We start from the raw sequence: 19,624 nt of genomic DNA, 5'->3' as shown, positions 1-19,624 counted from the left end.
TCACCACCAGTGGGACAGAGACCTTGTCCCTCTAAGGAGGACACCAGAGCAAACTGGTTTCAACTAACTGATCACAGAATCACAGGATTGTCTGGGCTGGAAGAGACTTTCAAGATCATCTAGTCCAACTGTAAACCCAGCACCATGATAATCACCCCTAAACCATATCCCCAAAATCCAAAAATCTTGCTTTGGATTTTAGCCTCTATTTCTAACCATGTCTTTCAAAGAAGGTACAAAACCCCTCATGAAAAATAGCTCAAGGAGGAAGCAGTTTTATCACCCTTATCTTGGGGTTCTGGAGAGTCCAATATCTGCTGAGCCACTGAGTACTTTCCTCTACACTGTGGGGAGAAAAGTTTTGACGCTCATGCAAGCTCTCTAGCACTACACACAGCTCAAACCTTAAGCCTTTTTTTTTTCTTCTAAGTAGCAATTAATGAGAATCGTGATCTAAAAATTAAAATGGTAATGAGCTTTTAGCATAATGAAAAGAGTTTGTACAGGAAAGAAAAAGCATTTGTGGGTCTCTGAGTCACATTACTCCCCAAATACAAAAGCAGATGTTAGCCTTGGCTGGAATGAGACATATTGACTTGTTTCATTTTGCACAAAAAGCCATCATGTCACACAGAAAGGGGATGCTCTCATGTCTCCAAACTCATATTCTAGTTCTTATACATAGCTTTGTTAATTTTGGGCTGAGAAATCACTATAGTCATTTTGGATTTATTATATTTTCCTTTGTTTGCACATCCTTATCATCTTTCCACTGAATCAGAGAATGGTTTTGGTTGGAAGAGACCTCAAAGATCATCCAGTTCCCATGGCCCTGTGAATGGACCTGTCACAGGGACATTTTCCACTGGAAGATGGAAGGTACATCTTAAATGATATCAGTAGAGAATGATGTACAGTCAATAATTTAGGAGTCAAATAAATAGCTAAGGCAGTTTAAATCTGTAGAAAATAATGTCATTGTTATGTGCCACAAATTATACCTGGAGTAATTTAGGTGAGATTCAACAAAATTGCTCTAAATTAAAAATAAGTACAAGTGTATTATCTTGATCTTTCTCACTGAGTGCTGACAAGAGAAATACCATTGAGAGGAGAGAATGAAACTCATTTTTGACGGGTAACTTGGTTGCTTTTTTCGATGAGTATGTGACATTTTGCAAGTCTTACAAGTATCCCAGTATAACAATGAAGCTTCTCTCTGTGGCAAAGACACCTAAGAACATACAAGAATTTGGAAGGATTTTAAGCTTGACCTGATAAACAACTCATGGATATTGTAGCTAGAGTATGCTCCTCACTGTTAGCTGAATTGATGAGTTGAATAGATGTCCATGTTTTTTTCATCTGAATTGAGGGTTTATTTCATTTGTGGAGGAAAAAGGAAAAAAAGCATCATTCAGAAGAAGAGACTTTGTTTTTGAAATAATTTTCTTTCTTTTAACATTTACAGAACATTCATCTATTTGAAGTCTGGCTCCCAAATAGAACAGGTTTTATCTCAGAGGCATGAAAAAATGTGGTAAATTAAAAAAAAAAAAAAAGAAAGAAAACATATAAAGACTGAACAAGCAAAACAAAATATATTTTAAACTGTTTCCAAGTGTTTTGAGTTGCTTAGGCATAGGCGGTACCTACATTTGGGGTCTAATGGAGTGTCAGGGATATTTACTGGATATCTTTTCTTTTTCTCTGATTTTGTTTTATGAGCATAATTTGAACCAAATTAACATTAAACATTAAACAAACGTATATTCTCACAAAGATTCCTTTTGCATTTCATGGCTGTAGCTTATCATTCTTCATATTTTTTGGCTCGCTACTCTATTGATTTCTTAAAAAGTTGGGAAAGTTTGAAAAATAAAAAGTCTTACTGTCTCCAAACAACTTTGAGAAACTCAGTGGGAGCTTTCAGGTGTTGGTATAAAGAAAACACCCAATTTGCATGATATGTCTAAGGGATTTGTAAGATTAATTTCCTTATTCAGCTTTGAAAATCCTGCCTCTAAGTCTCAATCTCCCAATTCAGTGTGAAGAAGAGGAAGGTCACAGATTGCCACGTCCAGGACAGGGATGGTACCTGTGTCATCAGAGCACTCAGATTCCCTGCCGTGGCTGTGGGAGCAGATCTTGCTGAATCACCCTGTTCCTGAACCCACTTGGCAGGCAGCTGGGAGATTTAACAGGACAGCAGGGAATTTTGCTCCTAAACCCTTGACTGAGACTGATCACTTAATGAATATGGGGCTTTATCCTCCCTATCTAATGCAACTGTGGATGTGCTTATGAATATCTAATTTTTTAATGTATTGGACATGGCTCTCCTGCCAACCCATACAAGCAAACTCTGTCTGTAAATCCTGTACTTTTGGTCTGCCTAATGAGTAAAAGAAAGTGACGCTTAGAGGGAAGCCTGTACAGCAAACCTGCCTATGTGAGACTGCTTGTGCAAATGAGGTTTTCAAGGAGGGGAGGGGGGGATAAACATTAACTCTTCCAAACGGGTTTACAAAAGAGATACAGTGCACCGTATTATCTAACAGTGCTCTGGCTTTTCACTCGGGGAGACAGACATTAAGGTGCATTAGTCCTATCATTTGTATGTCTGTAAATATCAATAAAGTATGTTATTTGGCATTCACACTGACACAATGAAGGATGAGGACTATCCTTTTCAGGAAATTTCACAGAGCCATTCACAAACAAAAGCTCAGTAATTTAATCTTTCAAAAGCTCAATAATGCTAAGTTCAAAATTGCAGGTTTTAAACTAATGTACCTGATAAGTAATGATGACAGAATTTAAAAGGTCCATTATTTGGTAATCTAATATTCCCAATCCCAGTTATCTGTCAAAGAGAATAGTCTCCCTTAAACAGCGCTAATGTGTTCACATCTACATTAATCTCTTAGGGAGAAAAGAAGCATTCTTTAGGGGCTTTATCTGTTCCCAAATGTCTGACTCCACAAGGAGCCATTTCGCACTGCTGCTGAGGCTGTGTAAATGACTCCAATGTCTTTGTGAGATAGGTGCAATTTCTTACGGATACACACGATCCGGAATCGCTGAGAGGCGCTGCCTGGCCAGCCAGCCCTCGGTGTTCCTTTACATGCTGTGCCTGATGCCTTTGAATCCTCTGCTGCTTCTCCTCTCCAAAACAAACATCGTGCTTGCGCCTTTGCTCCTGACCTGCTTTTCTTGCACCATGTGCTGCTTTTCTGTGCAGCACAACTCTGTTTCTCTGTTGTCGTCTCCCATCCATACTCCAAAAAGTCGTGGGACCGTGGTATCAGTTTGGCAGGATTCACAAGGGGACAGCTTAAAAGTGCTGTTCCTCTCCTTTCTAGGGAATGACATGTGATCATATACACAAGAGATAGGATCAGGTGTACCACGACTGCCCACGGACTCGGAATTCATGCAGGGGTGCACAGGATGCCATAGGGAAATTGAGTCACTCTGTGTTTTCCTTGGATTTGCAGTCAAGGCTCCTTCCTCTCAGTTTGCCTCCTCTGGAAATTTCTCAGCCTGCAGGACAGCTCTTTAGATCTCATCACTGAGGGCCTGGGCCTCGAGTAAACCTGAGTCTGCCATGCTCCATTCTAAATTCACAGAACCATAGAATGGTCTGGGTTGGAAAGGACCTTAAACACCCTCTGGTTCCAATCCCCTGCCACGGGCAGGGATGCCACCCACTAGGCCAGGTTGCTCAGGGCCCCATCCATCCTGGCCTTGAACACTTCCAGGGATGTGTTCTGGGCATTCACAGCATCTCTGGGCAGCCTGTGCCAGTGCCTCACCACCCTCTGAGCAGAGAATTTCTTCCTGACATTCAATCTAAATCTCTCCTCTTCACATTTAAAACCATTCCCCCCTTGTCCTATCACTATCTAGGCATGTAAAAAGGTTTTCCTGTGTTCAGGCTGATGCAGGACTTTTCAAAGTGTGTGTGCAATAGAATAAAGGCAGTCACTACTTCAGGAACACTGTACTTTTTCCTGGCTGAATTATTCAAACACTCTAGTAGACCATACATAAATACACACAGAATTTCTTGTGGTTTTTATGTCTTTCTATGTCTTGATTTTCAGAACTTAAAGACACCACAAATCGACCCAGAAGGAAACTTTTCTGAATCATTATGTGTATCAATATGAAAGCTTTATTTACAATACTGCCTGGAGCACTGAAACAACGTGATTTCTCTGTGAATCCTATGGAGCAGCATATAAATACACTTGGCATAGTGTTGTAAGGGAGTTCTGAAGGTGATGTTAACTCAAAGGTTTTTTGTACAATTCAAAGAAAAGGATAAATGGTCAGAATTATGGTATTGTTGAGAAAATGTAGCTGTTTACTATGTCTGCAGGCTATTGGTTTGGGAAAGTAGTTGAGTGGAAATTGCTTTTAAAAAAAAAAATTCCTATCCTGAGTCAGGAAAGAAAGTCTCATGTTCACATGTGAAAGCAGCTCTGTTTAAATTTAAAGAGTGAAATGAAAGGTCCAGTTCAAGGCATAGTAACTATCCATGTTTAATGCAATTAGTCCTATGAATAAGGAGAGAATACATATTAAAAAATATTAAGTTGCATATTAAAGTTATTAAAGAACCTGTCACATTCAGTATAATAAGCAGATGGATGGCTACAGTCTGTCATACATGGCTGCTTCAAAACAACACCCCACCAGTGCCCAGAGAGCAGAGTGCCTTACCAGGTCCTGCTGAAAGCTGGGAGCTGCCTTGCCGCTGATGTGGGTGCTGCCCATGCAAACTGGCTCCAGGAATCCAGTAAACACCAGTTGCTCAAAGAACAGGACTTATTTCAATTAGGAAAATCGTCCCAGTGGTGAAATTAGCACGGCCATTTCCAGGATGCTTATGTGACCCTCTGGAAGCTAAGTTTGCTGTGGAAAACAAATGCCCCCATATAGAAACTGAGCTGCATATTCAACACCTGGCTCGAGACTAACAAGCAGTTATCAGGCAGCTCCAGGAGAGCTCTTCAGCAAGTGTTTAAATCTGCATTCATATTTCAGTGTTTTGTTGAATCATGGCAAGGGCAGCATGATATTAGCGTGACATGTGTAACCCTTGTGGGAACACCGAACTTATGCATATACATCCTTTCCCCAGGTGTCACACCTGGCCTGCCAGCCCCGTATCTGCCGAGCTGAGGGGACAGGAGGCACAAAGAGAAACTTAAAAAATGTTTACTGTCTCCCTAGCAGCATTTTACTCCTGGTTTTCCTCTGTGGAAGCCTGCAGGGAAAGCTGGCCCTTTTAATCCCATTTGGCACATTAGGCATTTATTTGGTGACGTTTTGAAAAGTTTTGAGAGATTGAAATACATTTTCTTGCAGCTGTACGACGCAGGGCGATTTGTGTTTTCACTGAAGTCATCTCAGTGCCACAATTTACATGGGAAGATCAAATCCTGTGTATGTGCCACTGAACTAGGAGAAAGTGCAGAATATTCTTTGTGTTTCTCTGTTTCACTCTGACCCTTCAAAATCAGGGAGTGCTCTGCTCCCACCTGATATATTGTATCTGATTGCCAAAGATAAATTGATCTTCATCTACAAAAGGAGACCTTTTCTTCTGCTCCCATGAAAGTATCTTTTGGGATGATGTTTAAACAATTACATATTAAAGAACCTTTGCAATATCAATAATTAAAAATAAATAGGTCAGAGAGTTTGTTAGGTGCCTTCTGTATTTCTAGGTAGTTCCTTCTCAATGCCAAACAAGTTAACTAACAATTTCTGCCTTTAATTCCTTCTTTAGTCAGATTTGCTTAGCTTTCATTGCTTCACTGCTCCTTTGGGTGCTTTTAAATCTCAATATGTTTGTTTTGATTCGTTCTTCTGTTAAATACTAGTCTTGGCACAGTTTAGCTCAGCTAGCCATCAACTCAGGAATATGGGTGTTTTCATTTTTAGGCTGGTCATTCTGTCCTTCTAATAGATGACAGCCAGTATCCACAACTCACTCAAAAACCCGTTCCAGGCCTGCCTTAAAAAGTCTGGATTTCTCCTCAGGTTTGTGGATTTCCCCCTTTCTTTTCTTTTTTTTTTTTTTTCCTTAGAATTTGCTCTACAGGTCTTTAGCTCCAGCTAGTGGCTTACTCCAAAATGCAAATTTTGTCCAGTGCCTTAGAAGAAAGATGGAGTTGAGTTGTAATTCTTACAGTATTCCGAAGTGTGTGTTGAGAGGGAGAATTATTCAGAGGCGTTAGTTCTTCCTGACTAATTTGAGTTAACCCACAAAATCTTTTAAATGTAATAAACACACTCCTTTTCCAGATTGCAGGTTCCCGTGTTATCACATTGGGCCAAATTCTGCCCTCAAGTGTAAACTTGCATAGCTCCTCTGGACTTCAAAGGAGCAGCACATATGTGTCTTAAAGCAAAAACCCAGATGTGTTATCAAATAAAAAGCTTTAGCTCAGCTCCTACTTTGCACCCTTCTTACTGAGAGTTGGCACAACGTGCACAAACAAAACTAGAAAGCTTTATTTTTAATTAGGGTTTGAGATTTGCATCCACCTGTGGTGGTATTCCCTTTCTCTCAGAAATTTGTGGTGCACATGGATCTCTTCTGGCTCTGAAGTCCCTTGCTCAGCCTGGACTGGTGACAGAGGATTCCCTTGGCAAACTGTCCCCTGGAGAAGAACAAGAAGGAAGCTTTTGGGGGTTCCACTGGAAAGAGGGGTGTGTGCCCCTGCTGAAAATCTTCTTAGGTGGATTTGTGCTAAGGTTCTGCAGGTGCAGCTGTGTCCTGCCTTGGTAAATCTGACCCTTCAGTCACAGGCAGGGAGTGTTTGAGAGAATCTGAACACTGGGGGTGGAGGATCCAGGTTGTTTCCCTGTGAGGGGAGAAATAAGTTTTTCCAAGGAAAAATGGTTGTGTCTTAATTCAATTAATTCACACAACCTGCCCTAATCCTCAGAATCTAATGTTTAAATGGTAAAAAACAAAATGCAGTTTAAATTCATAGAAACCCACACATCCCTTTCTTCTCAGGTTTCAACTGGAAGCTTCATTAAAAGTGTAGATAAAATAAGTATAATTTAAAACTCTTTTCTCTCCCTCAGCCCCCACCCCAAGAAGTACATATACCCATACTCTGTGGGATAAAAGCACATGGGCAGACACAAGTCAAGCTTTGTTGTGTGGCACTCAGCGTTGGCATCAATACAGATATGTCTGCCTTGGCAGCACTAGAGGAAACCCATTTGAATTCTACAATCTTCTCGTTTAAACCCAAAGACTCAAATGTCTGTTGTTTGTTCAAAGACTTTTATTGTTTCCATTTCATTACTTGGTGAACTGGATACTGGGACAGGTGTGTCTGCAGTCTGTTCATATTGACTGTCCATCTAAGATACCAGATAACATGATAATGCATTCCTGGGTTTCACAAACTTTGTCACTTCTGCCATAAAACCCTGGTACCTAGTGTAAATAAATATATCTAGAATATACTAAATTCAACCCAGGTCTCTCTCCAAGTGCAGTAATCTGTTCCTGAAGGCCTAACCTTCCTCACCAGTCAGAAATTCTGCTAGTCCTACACTACTGATCCAATCCTTTTCTGAAGGTGAAAAAAGCACCAGAGTACATTAAAAGATTTTATGTCAACATCTCAAATGTAGCTTTTGCCACAGCTGAAGCAAACTAAATAACATCTGTACTATGCAACACCAAGAGCACCTGTGCCTGCCCTGGTACAGATACAGCTGTATCTCTGCTTTGTCTGTTAATAAATCTAGGCACAAACTCATGTAGACATACCATTTATGTACGTTGAGTTAAAATTAAATAATAAAAAATCATGCATCTGCACACAGTCTCCCACCAGTTTTTTCAATTCCTTATCTCTCACAGATATTTTCATTTAATTCCAATATATCTGAGAGTGACAGAACAAGCAGAATTGTTAAGTGCTTCCCAAGGTTCTGTTGTCAGTGTTATACCAAGGCAAAAAAATAACATATTAGTGCTGTAAATTTCTACCAAGTGCACCAACAACACACTTGGGACACACGCAGAAGTCCATTGATCCACTAGGTCAGGGACCTGAAAATATTTGAAATTGTTCTTTAGAAAAATAAAATAACCCACACTCTTTTTGCATTACTGTGGTCTTTCAAAGTCCATATAAAGTATTACGCAAGGAGACAAAGCTATTTTACCAGGCAGGCAGATATTCCAAATTACTGGTTCTTAACAAGCATGGTAATACATCAGTCAAAAGCAATAAATTTAAACTTAATGAAATCTCAATTTGCCTACAGTGCATTTCACTTTGACATTTTCTACATTGCCACGGTGCTTTGATAAAGTTTTTTAAAATGCAAAGAAAGTGTCTGTAAGGCTAAAGAGCAGACTTGGTGCCATTGTGCCCAGTGGAACATTACAGTACTTAAGTTCCATCACTATATGCCCTGTGGCAGACTAAGCCTGAGTGCTAACATAGGTTCAGTTTTCATTATCATCATGTGATTATCCATTTTACTGCATTTAACTGATAATACAACTACCAGCTCACCTTAAAAGAATTAGCTTGGAGGTTTCATTGCTTTCCAAATGGAATTCATTTGACAAACAAATGACAATTAGCCCAGTCTCCCTGTTCTGTGTCAGGATGGTTTTTGATTGAACCTAGACCAATTTACAATTTTTAAATGAGTTTAGACATTTACATTTAAAATGTCTAGAGGAAATTAGCCTTGGGACATCTAACAGCCAAAATGCTTTTTGAAGTTGATTATTATTTGATCTAGTACCCTCTACCTGTACATTTTGTTCTGACTTCAAAGTTTTGGAATGAAAATGCCACCTACACCTCAAAGCACAGGGAAAAACTTAAAAGCAGTTTTACTCATTATGTTATGCAAAGAAACCTATATTTTAATATTCGTTTAATATGGTTAGTTAGCTTTAATGACACCAGTTTGACAGTGTCATAGTTTTCGAATATACGACACTGATTGAAGTTTCCTGTGCTTGGCGGCGTTTTTTTGTAGAACGAAAGAATATCTTTTGAAGGTGAGATTCATATGCCCCACACTGCCATTCTACCACAGATAGAAATGTAATCATTTACAGATGAATGCATGTTTTTGTACAGAGTCAGAAATATGTTGTCATTTCTATATTATTCTGCGTATCAAAATCTTCCTTGGTTTTTTTGTTTTCCTGCATACTAAATCTGTCCAGCTATATTCATACTGATCTTAAAGCAGGAGGAACTCCTTGTGAAAAAAGGGTTGTCAATAATCCCGTTATAAATATGCAGGCCCAGATAACACAGCCATGAAAATTGGGCTGAAATTAGGCACATGGTATCTCAGCCTTAAGGTAATCTGGATCATACTATTTTTATTTTGTATTATTAATTTATGCAATTTTTGTAAAGTTAGAAGACTGTACATTTGGCCGCTGCAAAATTATGAGCATAAAAATAAGTGCTGTTGCTTTTCTGGGTTCTGAGTCTTTAAAGCTCCACTCAATGCCTATGGGAGCCTTACAACTTTCAGAAATAAATCTGGTTTATTTTAACAAAATGACTCTTTGCCTTGCAAGCAGTAATGATCACTTGGGAAGTATTTTCAAAAAACATTTCATGGCTTTTTGATATATATGAGCAGACAATGTTATCACAAAGTAAGGTTTTCTATTGTGGATAAGTATGATTTTCTTACAACAGTTCCTACAAACCCTGCTCAAGAGGGGTTTAGGGTTCTGAGGCCTTAAGTGTCCAAAGAACTGAAAGCAATTGAGATTTTGGAAGAGGCTGGGTTAGAAACCAAGGTCTGAACCAGCACTCCTCATGCCATGGTTGTTTACAGAATGAAAGGAACCCAGTCTTGAGGAGTGAGACAATCTTGTATCATCATCATATTACTATCACCTAACTTTCAAGTAATGCCAGCTCTTGTGGGTGTCTGTGTGATCTCAGTTGCCAGTGTTCAAAAAATTCTGCTTCACTACATGCACAGAATACTGATTTTTGCCAGTCCTCAGCTAAAAATGTCTGGGCTCAACTGGGATCCGTAGGTTTGGTGCTTCTCCACATTTGTCATCTGAGAGAATTCACCCAGTAGACCTACAAATCATGTAGTGGGGGCTGTTGATCTTAGAGGGAGCAAGATGAGATGACACCCTAATTTTACCTGCTTAGTCAGCCTCCCCAAAATAAGGCAATGATGGGATCACTTTCTTTGACAGTCAAGGCAAAGTGTCCTTCCCCCTTGGCACAGGAAAGGATTTAGGATAAATCCATGCCTCTTTTGTCAACTCTGGAGCTTACTAGTTTTGTGTATTCCCTTCACAAGGCACATAATTCTGCTTCTGCTTTGGATGTGAAGCCTAAATGCCTCATTTAGAGCTCCAAATTTTGCTGCGAGGGCTCAGAGATTAAAAAGCAAGTGCATGAGTCTCAGACAATCTGCGTAACCAAAGATCTATTGAGGCTTGAATCTCAGTGTTCCATGAGCTATTCCTTGAAGAGGACAAAATCTTTGGCCTGAAATATTTCCTTGAGTGAAGATTCTCAGAAATGGGGAAAATGTAAATCAAATAATGACCTGGGAAGAACCCTTGGGCAAACTGTTTGGCCTACAATGATGGGGGCTTGAAAATGTGAACAACTTTCAGTCAAAAATTTATCATTACAATCAGTTCAAAGTGATTCTGCCACTGAGTCTTTCAGATACAGTTACTAATATCTCTCTGGTCTGGTATGCTCTAAAATATGTACAAGTGTGATAAAAACACTTCAGGTGGGGATGGAGGTCAGAGACAGCTTTCCTGTGAAATCTTTAACTATTAAATTCAAAATCTATCATTTTCTATGGTCTAAAAAGCAAGTCTTTGGAAGTAGACACGGAAATCCTCAAGTGTGCAAGTGTAAGTGTCCATAAGCAGGGGTGAAAGTGCACTGGGTGGACTGAAGGCACTGTAAGATCAGATTGACTGATCCCTCCAGTATCATCATTCAGAAAAATACAGGCTTTGCCTTCCAACTAAGAGAACAACAGCTGGGTGTCTCACCTGGGAAACTCTTTTCTTGTAGTACATGCAATGAATTCTCATAAATTTTAGCAATTTCTTCTCACCAACTCTGAGAATTTAAGTCTTGTTTTTGTTTGGATGAAAAATTAGATGTAGGGAACGGCATGAGTGGCAGTGTTCCTCTTCTGGAAGGTACAGGATGTAGCAACCTGAGCATGAAATGCTCTATGTCTTCAGGGACTCCTGCTCTCGTTGCTCACCCATGTGATACAGGTATTTGGAGCATGAAGGAATGAAAGGGGGGAGAGGCTGAAGATACTTCGATCTAAACATGCTGCTGTAGAAAGAAAAAGCAGTATTTTTGGAGGGAAAAAAATGGTGGAGGCTCAAAGCATGGAGCTCATTGACTTCCATGCTCAAAGGCACCTTTCTCCAACTCCCTGTACCAGCCTGACCTTATTCACGAGCACACAACTCTCAGAGAGAGGGAAAGAGCAGGGTGACTGAATATTTCGAGAAAAAGTTGGGTTTCATTTATTATTTATAAATTTCATTTTGTACATATCTTTAGGGACATTAAGAGATTAGTAGTCATGCAGTTTGTTCTGAGCATTAATGTTAATCCTTAAAGATAGGTGAAGGGTAATTTCATTAGTTTTTATAAAGGTTTGGAATAAAACGAACCATTCAGTCAACAGTTTGAAAGGAGACATTTAGCAGTATGCTCTCTGCTCTCCCAGCAGGCTCTGCCTCTCACAGGAACATGTCAGCACAGACTGGCATCTCAGCAATGAGGGTACATTTCTCAGATGTTCTTTTATGTAAAATAGGTGGGTTCCTTCTTTCCTAAATATGTCATATAAAATCATTGTCTCTGGCATGACATACAGTCGTTCAGGAAGGGAAGCTAATCTAGGAAATAAAGGGATACAGACTATTGATGCCAAAATCAGCAATTACATTGTGTGAGATCTCATGAATAATTCCTGAGCTGTGATTTAACATTAATCTGAGTGTTTAGTACAAAGCTGGGCCGACACCAATAAAATGCTGACTGATTTGTTTTAAAATAGTGCTCCTTCAGGCTCTACTACACTGCTTTGAAATGAATGCTTTTAGGTAATGCCTCAACCTTGCCTCTGTAAAGCACAGGCAGATGTACTCATGTGACTGCACGCTCAAACTTTACCATTATATTTTTCCCCTTAATTTTAAGGGCTGAAACCTTTTTTCCTAGTGCAATATTTAACACTAACCATGATTTAGTTAAGTGGACTTCATAACACAGAGATTTTCCTCCCAGGAAAATCTTATCAACACAAGACTCTGTCATACTGGATGGTTATATTTGCTACCTGTGTGTGGCTCAGGTGCAAAGAGGAGGAGGCCATATGTGGTGAAGCAAGCAGGAGATTACCAACCAAACCTCAGGAGAGTTTTGTCTGCTGCAGTTGCTTCTGCATCATTAAACAATGACTCTTTTCAATGAACATCAAAGGACAACAAAGAACAGGTGAGTGAAACAGTGGTGACCATCTCAGGACACACCATCCACGTGTTCTGAAGCACTCCTAGCCATGCCCAGGGAATGCTGGAAGCATCTCCCATCTCATTCACAGCTGCTGGCTCTGTAATAATGGCTTTGCCAATAATGATAAAACACTAACAATGTGTTCATTTAATCCATTAGCACTGCATGCCTGCTCAATAGAAACCCTCAGCCTGGGGGGCTCACACAAACCCTCTATGTGCTCTTTTTGGGGGAGGTTGTTTGTTTGTTTGGTTGGTTTTTATTCCCCAGTTAAATCTCCAAGCAAGGCAATGATCTCTGTGATCTGACTCTTTCAGTTCTGCTCTCTGAGGAGCATTACAGCTCATGTGTGGAGATCCTGAATCACCAAATCAGCACAGTGAATGCAGTGGACAATAACAACATGGGCTGCAGTTTTCTGAGCTCAAAAGGTGAATTTTTTACACATGCTCTAATGGATGCTCTCACATTACAATGTCTCATATCATCTGGCGCTTAAAACCTAACCCAGTGTCAATGGTGAACCAACTTTGGCTTGACTGGGCCATAAAAATATGAAGCTCTTCACAAAGAAGGGCATTTCCAACTAAAATGCACTTTCCAGCACTGTGCACCAGCAGGTGTTGGTGGATTGTCTACTTTTTCTTCTGATTCTAATTGTGCTCAAGCATAAATAACAGTAAGGAATAAGATCTTTGTCTGAATGTCTTGTTTCTTCTTTATGTATTTGTTTATAAAACTGCCTGGACATGACCAAGTACCCTGGAACTGAAAGTGTGTGGAAGTATTAATTCAGTCTCCCCATTCCCAATATCAATATTTACACACTATGCACAGCAGTTTGCATTTCTATTGATATACAAACTTATTCTGTCTTGTCTGATCACCACAGCAGGAGGAAAGGACAATAAAATGAAGCAGGAATATAAAACAATCTGCTAGCTGAATAGCCAGGAGACTGAGGAGCTCTCTAAATGGGGTGGGAGAGGAACCATTTCCACTCAGTAGCTGTTGATTGAGATGGAGTGTGAGGGAGGTGAAAGGTAATTCCATGAGCTGGTATCCTGTCTGGGAGAACATTTTCTGCCCTTCACCCTCAGAGTTCGTTCACTGTCCCACCGTGTCTGCACAGGAATTATGGACTAACAGCTGAGGAGGATAAAGCTGCATCCCCAAAAAGAGGTGGATTTCTTGCTTTGCTTCTCTGAAGCTTTGTTTCCAGTTTTTCAACCCAGTAGCATTCCTGCCTTTTTGGGACTTACCCAGGGCTGAGGGAGCTGCTGAGGTGAGCTGACAGGCACAGTGTGCTTGGTGCACATCCATTTCCAGCTGGCCTGACTTGCTCTGAGTGCCTCCTGCCCAGGAGCTGTTTCAGGGCTCTCAGCATATGATGTTCACCAAGCTGAATCTTCCACCATCAGAGAGGAATCTCCTCGGGGGCACTTGCCAGTATTTTTTATTGGCAAATGAGAGCTTGGACAAGATAACTTAGCAGTGAGCACATTCATGATACAGAGGGGTTTGAAAATAATTACTCTTCTTGGGTATAATCTAACTACAGCTCAGGGATTGGAGTTCATAGGGATTTTTAAGGTCTTCTCAGAGCTGTTTGAAGGATTTGCTCTCAAGATCCTGCTCTCTCTTATATAAAACTTTGTTGCTACTATTATTTTTCCCATTCTTGACTCATGATATAAAGCAGCCTCAGGATTGATCCAACTTTTTTATCTCTTGGTAAAATCCCCTGGAGTTATGTTACATTAGAAGTGTCATAATAAAGAATATCCCAAATATATCACTTATTAGCAGTGGCATGCCCTGGCATTTGGGGAATATCCCAGCACTAATAATTATACTGTGTGATCCTCACAGATAGGCAAGGACAAGCTGCCTGATCCAGGGGAGGAAGGAGAAAAACATACAGTTGTCAATACTTAGAATTGAAATTCTTTATACATTTGAAGTGTGCAGTCGAAATATAGGTAGTTGAGTAAATGTCGTGACTGTTACCCAGGGAAAAGTTTAGCCATTAAAATTAATGAAAAAATGTATGTTTGTAGTTTGCAAAATGAAAGAATATATGGTGTTAGAAGAGGTTTTATCTTCTGTATATTTTTTTAAAATGTAATAAATACAAAGCAAATAGCATTGGTTTATCCAAGGGAATATTGAAATCCATTAGGAATGTACTTGGAGTAATCTGATTCAACAAGTCAGTATATTTCTTTCAAAAACATAATATCGGCACTACATTGTGCGAGATGAAGGTTAGATTACATTTCTTGCCAGTGCAATAATTCCCACATCATAAATTCTGATGAAATTATATCAATATATAAAGCAAATGGATGTCTGACCCACCGTGGTTCTCTGGTTCTCAGATGTAGAAGGTGACATACAAGTAAATCCCCAGCTGCTTTGTGCAATACCATTACAACTCTGCCATTCCTGGGAACTGTTATTAGCTGTCCTGACCAGAAGCGGCTGCTGGAGCTTGTGGTTTCTGCTCTGAATATTAAACTTTGGCACACAAGAGTCCTTATTGTGGGGTGCACTTGGAAATGGTAATACTAAATTGCTTTATATTTGCAGGATTTGATTGCCTCAGATGATACAGGTCTAGCTGGTGGGCCTCTCTTGCTGCTTGTATTTCCAGATTATAAGTCATTCCTTTGACAGGATGTCTGCCATAACCAGTTCTCAGTTTCTGTAGTATCCTTCTTTATATTACACCTGGCAACTGGTTTTCTGGACTGTGTACTTTTTCCATAACTTTCAAGAATAAAGGCAAAATTAAGCTTTTAAATATATCCTAATTTTTACATCAAGTGTCGGCAAATACGTGAAACTACAGGGTAGAGATTTGGCAAGAATGAATGCTATGCTCCCAGTAATCTTCAGTGTTAATAGCCATGCTATGATCAAGCTCCAGGATTAATGACTGAACTTGAGGGACCCTTTAAATGGCCAAAAATGCTTAGGTAAAACAAACCCAGCATACTGAGTTCTGCTCTTGACATATAAAGACTTTTAGAAGAATAAAAACTTAGAGTTGATCTTCCAGGTCAGCTTGGGGTAAAAAGTTTGGACAGCGTTTGAAGTCTGTGACAGAAAGAGTTGAGTTCATTTAGGACAGTGTGTTAAAGCAGCATAACAATTTTCTCAGAAATAGGAAAATTATTAGAGCTATGCTTCTCTGATTCTTGAAGAATAGTGGTGCTAAATTGGAAAAAATAGTCAAAAAAGAATTATTTTTCATGATATTGCAGTTAAAATATAGACTATAAACTATTAAATACAATTTCACAGTTTTTAATCATTGTTAGTGCAGAGTCTTGGATAACTCTTTGCTGTCTCGTTATGCCTTTGTGAGATTAAGACCTCAATGATGTTTAACCCAATATCATATTAAAATGCCGCAATAGGTCTTTAAGAATATATACAAGATTTTGAAGCTTCACAAGTTTGCTTTTTGGTTTGTTTTTTTCAAATGTTTCTCATTGACCTGCCATTTCAGACAATTTCAGGAAGTTCATGAATACCAAATTCGTGACTATATCAGAAATATCCTGATTTCTTTCCAGGAAGTCACAGTAGCAATGATATAGTAGTTAAACAGAAGGGTATTTGGGTGCACAATAATCAAGTAATGTGAAACACAAAGGTTTTAATGACATTTACAAAATTATTTCTTTCTCCAAACATTTTCAGGGGAAATGGGGGGGATTTTTTTCAATGAAAAAATGCTTCAAAGAATATTTTTCCTTTTCAAGAATTGTGCATGAAATTCAGAAAATATTTTACAATTATAAACAGAACTTTTAAACAAGAAAAACTCCAGGTGTTCTTTAAGAATTAAACCAAAATTTCCTTTAAGGAGAAAACACACAATTGTCAAAATTAAAATTTTAACAAAATCAAACATTGATTAGCCCTGTGAAATAAAGCATCAGTGTTCTCTACTTGGAAAGAATAATTTACTTTCAAAGAAAGATTTAAATGTATTTGAAATACACATTCAAATGCAGACACAGTAGGAATCTGACTCATCAGAGATTTCCCTGTGTGCTGATTCTGTGATGGAAAAAGTGAAGGGAGGAAAATCATTCATCCACACACCCCATAATTCAGCACACAAACCCCAGTACACTCTTCCCAAATCTCAGCAAAGATTTAACAGTGAAATACTGCAGCAAGGTCTCATGTTACCAGGATTTATTGTTTTCCAAAATACACTACAGAGCATTGACTAGAATGCCAAGAAGTTCAATTAGAAATAAGAGAAAGAAAAGTACACCTGTTGGTTTTGAGGGAAAGCATATTTGGGGATTCAGTTGGCTTTTCAGTGTGCTTATGTCTTGGGGAATTCTGAAATTCCCCTCTGCTCTTTAATAGGCAATGTTGACCCAAGACAAGTTAATGTTATATTGATATCAGAAATCTGGAGCTGGTGCTGATTTTGACAATGTGATAAAGGGCTCGCTGAGCACAAGTGGTATGTGGAGGAGGCAGCTTTCTCCTGAGGCAGGGCTGTGCTGTCTGTGTGCTACATCTGGGAGGAATATCTCAGTATGTCACCTAGTTCTTTTCACAAGGTAATATGTGCCTGATTGTGCAGCCTTTACTGGTATAAATCTGCTCACAGGCCCAATGCAGGGCCATTCAACCAGTAAATGCTGTTTGCCTGAACCCCAGCAGTGGCCAGCAAGGGCACTTTTCACCACAGGTCCATGCTGAAACTCATTCCTGTACAGCAGGTCAGGATTTGGCCCAGGGCTAATACCAGCATCTCTCTGGAGTCCCACAATGCAGGACTGTGAGGGGCACAGAGAGGAGAATCCTCTGTGTCTAAAGCCAGGGCACTCTCCTCATCCAGACTCCAAAAGGTTGCATCAATCAGGATAATGCCTGCCTTCCCTTCAAATGCCCAGCACAAAACTCCCTGCTGGAATGGGCACTCCAGTCAAGCCCAGCACTTGACTGACAGAGGCAATTGGTTGGCAGAGTTGAATCTGGCCCTCACTTTTATTTGGGAGAAAGCTGGGATTTGCCTGTGTCATCCACCTGAGGATTTACACGCTGCAGCATCACTAACAGCTGTAAATAGAGACACAAATTTTCTTATGGTATGAACATCATTATGTATCATGTGAGATGTGAATGCCATGCTATTTTAGACGAAGATTGCCTCGTTCATGAAAGAGGAAGGGGCTGTGGCAGTGTAGAGCTAAAATTACTTGTGGCAATTTCTTATCCAAATTGAGATTTTCCCTCGACTCCATAACCCATTGCTTATTCCATCACTGCTGAAGATGTTAACGGCACAGCATAACAGCCTCATATAAATGCTGCTTATTTTCCAAAAGCTGAGCACACAATGAACAATGTGCAGGGGTGGTGAGGGTGGCTTCACTACTGCAGAGAATTTGCTGAATCAATTTCTGCTGAGACAGATTTATGCATATGGCTGCTATATCAATTTATTTTGGATCCTTTCTGGATTCACAGGGCAATTATAAGAGATGCAGAGAAAGAATCTAGGTTATCTCAACAGTCAGGAATAATAACACTGGATGTGATATTACAGCTAAATGTTACTGCAGCAGCTTCCTCTTTTTTTGGCAACTGTCCCCAAAGTTTTGCACTTAAGGAGGATGTGGGCTTCAAATAGGACAATAAACAATATGTGTAGCTCCCTTACACATTTATTTTTGATCTTTAAATCAGTCACTGGTGAGAAATCCCATCCCATTTGGCCAGGAAGCATGGGAAAATGTGTGAAATTTTAAACTTTTTAGAAACTTGGAAAAACATAAATTAAGTCCTCAGGGAAAACCAAAGTAAAAATGGACAGCGACTGTGCTTCTGGAAAAAAAAGAAAAAAAGGCTTAAATCCTTTGGAGTTGGTAATCAGTTTCAAATAGTTTCTTGTAACCTGTTTGTTACTCTGAAAACCAGAACTAAAAGATATCCTAAAACCAGTTCAGGATTTTGCTAACTGGAAGCTTCTTTCAGGACCTGATTCTCAGAGAGATGGATGGACATCCAGCATTTTCTCTGTCTCCTCAACACTCTCAAATTAGTAATCCCTAAGCAGACAAGGCTGTTTATATGTTTACATCATTTTCTGAAGCTACTCAGATAAAAGATTGCCTGTATATTGAAGGTATCTTTCTACACAGATCCATGTGCCAGGAAATAAAATATACTCGCTAAAAAGCCTCCTGCCTGGGACTCAGTCCTGGTATTTCTGCTCATCACCAGTCGTAGCTGTAGTGAGTGGTCACTAGGTAGACTTGGAAAGCCTGCACTACCTGTGGCTTATTTTGTGATACATTTTTTAAAATGCACGGGATGGTGTTTTTCCAGAGACCCTGGCAGTTTAGAGGAGTGGCAAATTTTGTCCTTTACATCCAGTTAAGTGGAAATAAAAAATGGTGCTGGTTCACAACAAATAAAAAAATGTTCTTGTAACACAGGACTTGCAGCAATCTAATACCAAACCTTGTGGAAGATGTTAATATTGCAGGAATTTAATTCTGTTTATCTGGGACAGAATACACATTAATTGCCTATTTAATCATGTTTATAATTAAACTCGTTATAACAATGATTCACGCATCAGCTTCTCTAATTACACAGGCAGGACAGTATTATTTCTTCCTTACTATTCTCTCATTTAGGCTGGAGATTCCTGGTGTCACCTACAGGCCGATACTTCCTACTAATGGGTGAGTATGGACCGGGGAAAGCTGTTTTCCGAGGAGAGAGGCTCTGCTATGACTGCTCCACTTGTTTGTTTATTTAGTTGGACTATTGGCTTACTGAAAAAAATATTGTTCTTGCACTTACCATTCCTGTTCCTTTAAAGCTTCCAGCCTAATGTGAAATACCTGCAAAGTGAGGAGGTGTTTGGCCATGCAGCCCCCCAGCCACCAGCACGGCTCCAGCCAGGTGTCACCGTGTATGACACAGCTCCTGACCTCGACTCTCATCCCCACTCTGTGTGCAGAATGATAACTTTGGGATTCAGACTGTGGAAAGGGACAGGGCTG

This window comes from Corvus cornix, chromosome 6 (assembly GCF_000738735.6).
Source record: "Corvus cornix cornix isolate S_Up_H32 chromosome 6, ASM73873v5, whole genome shotgun sequence".
Classification (NCBI taxonomy): domain Eukaryota; kingdom Metazoa; phylum Chordata; class Aves; order Passeriformes; family Corvidae; genus Corvus; species Corvus cornix.
Note: the sequence above shows the minus strand (reverse complement) of the source record.